At 34.2% G+C, this 7,411-nt stretch overlaps 1 long non-coding RNA gene across 1 annotated transcript; it reads left to right on the forward strand.

Annotated features, from left to right (window-relative positions):
* Positions 1-568: 568 nt before the first annotated feature.
* LOC116873096 lies at positions 569-7,149 on the forward strand. Its single transcript, XR_004383736.1, has 3 exons — positions 569-578; positions 6,473-6,477; positions 7,065-7,149. It is a non-coding gene; the product is annotated as an uncharacterized LOC116873096 (long non-coding RNA).
* Positions 7,150-7,411: the final 262 nt, after the last annotated feature.

The following is a 7,411-nucleotide window of genomic DNA, read 5'->3' on the forward strand; positions in this document are numbered from 1 at the left end:
AGATTCAGAAGTATACGGAGTTTGTTGAATGTCAACTGCAAGATTTTTATTATACAAATGAAAGCACTGAATGACTAAAGGGAAGTTAAATAACTTACCCTCCATGATAAATTTTGTCAGGAGTGAGAAAGGGAAAAATATGCCGACATAGTGGCAGTGAATACTGAAACACAAATCACAACTTCAAAGTATATCCTGAATCATAAAATAAATAGAAGGTGCCAGAGAAATCATGTTTATCACCCATCATCTAAACTCATTCTTTTAATACCAATTTAACTTAGACCTGAGTGGTTTAGATAAGACTACACACAAATTGATCAACAGTGATTTTACATGGGCTCACAAATCCTAAAGATGGAGACTTCCCACAGTTCCAGCAACCCTTGCATTTACACAATCTGACCAATGCTTCCCAAGGTCATCCCTTGACTCCAGCACACAAAACTCCAGAAGTTCTCTTTCCCTGACTTCATTCTCTTTCTTTTGCAGTACCCTACAAATTCCCATGGTGTGTAGACTCTTTTGCTGCATCAAGTAATAACTTTTGGCCACAGGTGTGTACCTGGTGGTTTTTGGTCAATGGGAATTAAAGTTAGTCAAACCAATAGTAAGAAATCATAGAATTCTTTGGATCCCATTTCAGAAAGACTCCCACTTCCCCCCTTTCATTTTATCCTGGCAAAAGTCCACTCCAATTTTCAAACTGGATTTCTGGTTAAATGAAATCCTATCTTTCCACTTTGGCCTTTATTTATTTCCCATTTTGAAGATTACAATGGGAAAACATCTTAAAGAATATTAGTTTCTGAATTCAGCACCAATGGCAAAAATTGTATATAATCAAAATACTCTAGAAAAGCTATATTAAATTGACTAAAAATAAATATGTATTGTTTGGTATAGGCACACTTATTTAATACAGTAAATTCATATCTGATGTAACTATGTATCATAATATAATGAACAAAATTACACATTGCACACACTGATGATATTCATGTTAAGGTTTGATAGGGGAATTTAAATTATTATTGTTAACTCTGTTACTGTTAACCTGTTTTTCATAAGCTTCCAAAGATATATTCTTATTAATTAAACTTCACAAATGATATAACTACATTGTAACACTGACAATCCAGAGCTTACTGATATATTTCAATATATGTGTTTCATTTGTAATGATAACAGTTCTCAGACAATATACACTAATTTTATTTAAAGGTCATGCTAAGAGAGAAGGTGGAAGATCTATAAAAGCTACAATGCTGGATAAGTCCAGTCACTGCTAGTGAGTATCCAACTGAATTAGCTTTTAAGAACTCCAAATATGTATTTTCAAATTATCTTGAAATCACATAAGATTAGAAATGCTTAAAACAAAAGTACACAATAAAAATTAGGATTACTTAAAATAAACTGCATATTAATTCCATATGTGGGAACATCAGATTTTTCCCAAAATGTAAATATCAGAAGAGAACTTTAGTATATACTTTAGAGAAATTTAGTATATTATCTAATGAAAATATAAAGCGGTATAGTAGAATAACATCCGATGCTTGATTCTGAAAATAGTTTTTGAATTTGCCTATTTCAGATATTTGCAGCATTATCTTGGGCAAGTCACTTGAACTCTCGAGATGGTTTTTTATCAGATTAATAGATGCTCTGTCTGCCTATCAGGTTTATTGTGGAGTTCAACAGGAATGATGTAGACATGGAATGCTTTATAAGCTATATAAAGAACCTACATATATATTCAATGAAAATGAGAGGTTCTAAAATCACATAGCAAAATAAGTGATACATTTTTAAGAGTGAAAATATTCCATGATAAAATTGTCTTTTTCATGAAAATAATTTTTTTGGTCATTATGTTCACTATAATGTCAGATTAAATATTGCGTAGCAAAATGTAATGAAAACACATTTCTACCACATGGAAGCTTAATGACCCTAATATAATCACTTAGCTTCTCTGAGCCATAAGTTTTCTCATTTGCAAGTTAGAGATAAAGAAGAAAAGAGCAGAAAATTGCAATCAGCTGAGGTTACTGGTCATAGTGACTGAAATGGCAAAATAGTGCCTGATCCCTTCTACTCTGTCTTCAACTGGCTGGTTTATCAGTATTTCCCTATTCGGTTTCTGTGCCTTCCCTCTTCTCCCTATGAATCATCCCCCCACTCTCCACGTCAAGGCTAGAACACAAAACAAAACAAAACAAAACAAAAGTCAAGTTATTTCTCAGAACTCTACGCAAATTCTCATCTTTCAAATTCTCTCTTTCAATATAGTTCAGCCTTGGAAAACATATTCCCATGTAAGAGGTTCTGTTCTACCTAATAAAGAATCATCAGCAGCTTTTCCTTGCTATGTAAGCTAATTAAAGGTAGAAGAACAGAGGACATAAAGAGATGGCTTAACTATAAAAAATATAACCTTCCCTAAATTTTTAATACATGCCTTCTCGCCAATTGCTTTTGTTCATTACTGGTCAGATTACAAGATGCCACAACTATATATTTTCACAGCAACCTGTAAAAATTTTACATTTTTATTCAAATGAGATGTCCTTTCTACTAAATGTGATATTGACTTCTGGAAGTCAACCAAAAGTGATAAACTAAGGTTAGCAAGCATTATGTTGTTCCCTTACCTGAGAGCCAAATGACTCTTGCATTGCCATGTTTTACTCAGAAATCTGATGTGTTATTATCACACATGACAAAATAACTTTTATTACATCTCAACATTTAGTATGAAATTACAAACTAAAGAAAAATTCCTTTTAGTTTTTTTCTTAAATTATGGCTAGTATGAATTACTTTTGCATCTTCTTTAATAAATTGTAATAAAACAGACTAAAACCAGTTGTAATAACTTGTCTATTCTGACAGGAAAACATACCCAGTTAAAAGGAGTTAAGAAACATAAGCACTGAGCTGATGAAAATAAAACCATAGAATATTTAATTATGTGATGAGTTCAGATTATGTAGACAATATTGAAAATTATGAGAAAGAAATACCAAAATATTTTTCCCTTTCTGGTGGCAGAATTTTTAAGTTGTGAATTAATGAGATTGTGTTTTTAGCTTCCCACTTCATATTGCCTTATTTTAAATCTCCATAAATCATGTCTAATTTTTTAGCCAAAAATGAATGAAATGACAAAAGCTTTTAATAATTCATAAAGCAGTAAAAGAAACAACTAAAATTGTATTCAGCCAGCAAAGACAGAAACTCTGTGATTTTTTTTATTGATATCCACATTTTCATAGTAATTATAAAACAAAACATATCTCTACTTCACATGGATTATTTGGCATCAAGTATTTTATAGAGACTGATTCTGTACAGACATGTAGAGATACAGTTCAGATTTATACTCAGAAAAATCTAACAGTACTGAATGTTTTAACTAGAATGAGTGACTGAGTTTAAGTAATTTTGGTTTATTTATATTGATATTTTATAAATACAATGAAGATTTCTTTGGGATTCATTTACTCCTTGGTATCAAATGAAACTCTAAGGATATTTGTATGATCATTGCTTGTGAATTTAACAACAGGCTACATCATGTTTAGCCCCAGACCTAGAGGAAAGCAATTGAGAAGTTATACAAAGCTTTAGATGTCACTCTTCTAACCCAGGTTTTTGTGTCAATGCCTCCCTAATTCTAACTGAATTAAGTCCTAATTCTCAGTCTCTATTGACAATTTTCCACTTTGGGAACTATTACGGACTGAACTGTCTACCTTCAAAATCCCTATGTTGAAGCCCTAAGTCCATGTGACTGTATTTAGAAATAAAGCCTTGTGCTCACTTCGGCAGCACATATACTAGAAATAAAAACTTACAGGAGGTACTTGAGGTTAAATGGTATTATAAGGTTGGGGCCCTAATCCTATAGGGCAAGTACCCTTATAAGAAGAGATAGAACCACCAGAGCTTTCTCCCTCACCACATGTGCATGAGGACACAGCAAGGAGGTAGCCATCAACAAACCAGGAAGAGAGGTCTCACTAGAAACCAACCCTAATGGTTACCTTGATCTTGGATGTCTAGAGTCTTGAACTATTAAAAAATAAGTTCTTGTTTAAGTCACTCCATCTGTGGTATTTTGTTATGGCAGCCCAAACCAACTAATACAGGAATCTAGTCTGCCTTTTCAGTCTTACCTCCTCCTTCTCTTATTGTAACTGCATCCTGTCTTTCACTTAACAATCTTTTTCTTATTTATGTCCCACATTTACCTGCTAGAATTCTACCTAAATGCTGAAGCCTGTGTCAAATTCACCTTGAAAACAGATTTCTTTCATCTTTCCCATAGGTTCCCCTCCCCCAACAACATATAATCTCTACTGCTTGGAGTCCCATTAACATTTTGCATATCTCCAGTGTAGACACGATATATTGTCTCATATTTTATCTGTTTGGTCATCTGTCTCACCTCTTCTATTGGATTAATGAGACAATATATAAATTAGTTAACTCTTTTTGAGTGTCTACTCTGTGCCAATTTATGGTTACCACTTACTAGGTGTTCTTTTTTGTTGTTACTATTGTTAAATAAAAATTAGAAGAATGAAAAAAAAAACAACAACAATAATAGACAATAGAGAAAGGCAAATTTCAACTCAATATAAATTGTGTCTCACAATCACAGGTTTTAGAAAATAAGGAACAGTCAGTGTCTCACCAATACAGTAGTTTTTCAAACAAGATGTTGAAGACAGAAGTCTTTTATAAGGAAGGATGGGATGAGATTACCTCCATATTTCCTTTCATTTACTCTATTGGGCCTTGGACACAGATATATTAAGTAATTTTTAGTTCTATTTGAGTTGGCTGTATATCAGGCTAGGTAACTAGTATAATCCCTGTGCAGTTATCAACAAATAAAGCATATGTAACTAAACAAAGGTAAGCACCACAAATTTATATCTCACTATACTATACTGCTTCCTTTATGCTGGAATCCTTTATGTGGAACTCATATGAGCTCACTATTGAATTTGTGGGGCTAAGAATCAATTCTCTCATTTAGAAAGAAGAAGCTATGTAAAATTTTGCCCCAGATTCTTTACTTAAAATAGTTCCCAGTACAGAACATTTTCTTTCTATTTTTCTTCTCACTCCAGCTGCCTAAAAATCTTTTTTCTCCCTTGCTATCATTTTATGAATTATTCCATATCTGGCCTTAACATAGGATTTCATGAAACAATAGAGATATCTCTGTGTAGATATACCTATATTCTTTTTTTTTTTTAAGATTTTATTTATTTAGTTGACAGACGGAGATGACAAGTAGGCAAAGGGGCAGACAGATAGAAAGGGGGAAGCAGGCTCTCTGCTGAGCAGCCCAATGTGGGACGTGATCCCAGGACCCTGGGATCATGATCTGAGCTGAAGGCAGAGGCTTTAACCCACTGAGCCACCCAGGTGCCCTGTGATACACCTATATTCTAATGGAGATTTTGGAATGCAAAGTAAAACATAATTAGTCTGAAAAGTACTGACCTGGAGATATTTTTATGATATTTATTTTAAAAATTAAGTTGAAACCTAACATACATTTCAGGTAACCTACTTGACACATCACTTTAAGTTAATAACTAGTTATTCTTATCTTTTAAAGCATATGCAAAAAAAATTTACAACGTATTATAGAGCTGTTTTTTCCCAGGATGAGGTTTATATCTTTATTTTTTAAAAGATTTACTCATTTAAGAGAGAGAGATCATTGCGGGGTAGTGGGGAGAGAAGGTGACTCCTCACTGAGAGCAGAGCTTGATGCAGGCCTTGACCACACAACCCTGAGATCATGATCTAAGCTGAAATCAAGTCGCCTTGAGGTTTGCAGCTTTAATAGAAAATATATTTTGAGGGGCACCTGGGTGGCTCAGTCACTTAAGCTTCTGCATTTGGCTTGGGTCATCGATTCCAGGACCCTGGGATGGAGATCCTGAGATGAACCCCCGCATTGGGCTTCCTGCTTAGTGGAGAGTCTGCGTCTACCTCTCCCTCTGCCCTTCCTGATGCTTGTGTTCTCTCTTTCTCAAATAAATAAATAAAATCTTAAAAATATATATATTTTGACAATTCTCTATTTCAAAATATATGTCAAATCAAATCATGTTTTGTCCCAATTAACCTAGAGCCTGAGAATTCTTAGATTCTGATAGTAAAAATTTCATATTTATGCACTCCCTCCTTTGAAAGATTATATATCAGTGCTCTTTGCCATGTAACTTGTCTGCCTTGTATAAAAGTAGTATACTTCTATACCTAATTGATTTTAGGCTTGGCCATGTTAATTGATTTAGCCAATGAAATAGGAACAAAAGCAAAAATATATCAGTTCTGTGCAGAAGCTTTAATAGTCATTGCATATATTTGCCAGTTTCTTATTTCTGCCCTTACAATGAAAGAACAGAATATATTCAGAAAATTTCTCCTTTAGCCTGGGTTCCAGAATGAGAAAACATGAGGAGCAGACCATAGCCCTAAATTAGAAAACCTGAGTCTGACACAGCCTTAAGTTGAACTATAACTGACCTGAAGACTATTTTGTAAGGGAGACAGAAGTTTGCTACTGTAAACCACTGCAATTTGGGATTATTTGACTAAACAAAGAATTTAGATATTATGATGGCCTTATCAAATATCTACCAAAGACAATCTTTACTATCTAAGACCTGGCAAATAATTGACTGGGATTCAAAAGACATCAAAATCTAGTTTATATTGGTAAGTTTATCTGAAAATCCAACAAATTATTTTTTTAGTCCTGTAGCCTTTAAAATTTTCCCTGGAGACTTCCACTTCTTTGTAGATGGAGTAGACATACTTCTTTCTATTTTTCCCCACTGAGTACAAATGAAAGCCTGGGCATTCTATATAAAATAAAGGTAAGAAGACTCTGAAAGACGGAGAGAAGGAAATAGATTGTTCAGGGACCTCAGAAACTGATGATCAACAGTGTTTAGTAGTGTAGGTTTTCCTTTGCCTAATATACCCTAGACCTGAAGCTGAAGAAATGGGCAACAAGGAAGTATAATGCAGCACAGGCAAAAAATTCACAATTAAATCCTGTTTTCTCTATTCAAAGATGCAGTCTAGCAAGACAGAACTTTTAAATAATAGCTGCTTTACTCCAGGCAAACACCACAGAAAAACTGTGGCCCCACTCCAACCACACCAGCAAATGCTAAGCAGGGAACTTAGACTTCTATACCTGCAAGGCTGTCATGGCAACTAAACATGTCACTGGAATCCCAAATAGGGAAGTGGAAGTTTTACCCCCACTGGATAGTAACAAAGAGAACACCTTGACCCCTCTCCACTAGAATACTGTCAAAGGAGACCTAGAAGAGAGTCAGAAGGTTTACAATTACCTGGT

This window comes from Lontra canadensis, unplaced genomic scaffold (assembly GCF_010015895.1).
Source record: "Lontra canadensis isolate GAN:19392208 unplaced genomic scaffold, GSC_riverotter_1.0 scaffold31, whole genome shotgun sequence".
Taxonomy (NCBI): Eukaryota; Metazoa; Chordata; class Mammalia; order Carnivora; family Mustelidae; genus Lontra; species Lontra canadensis.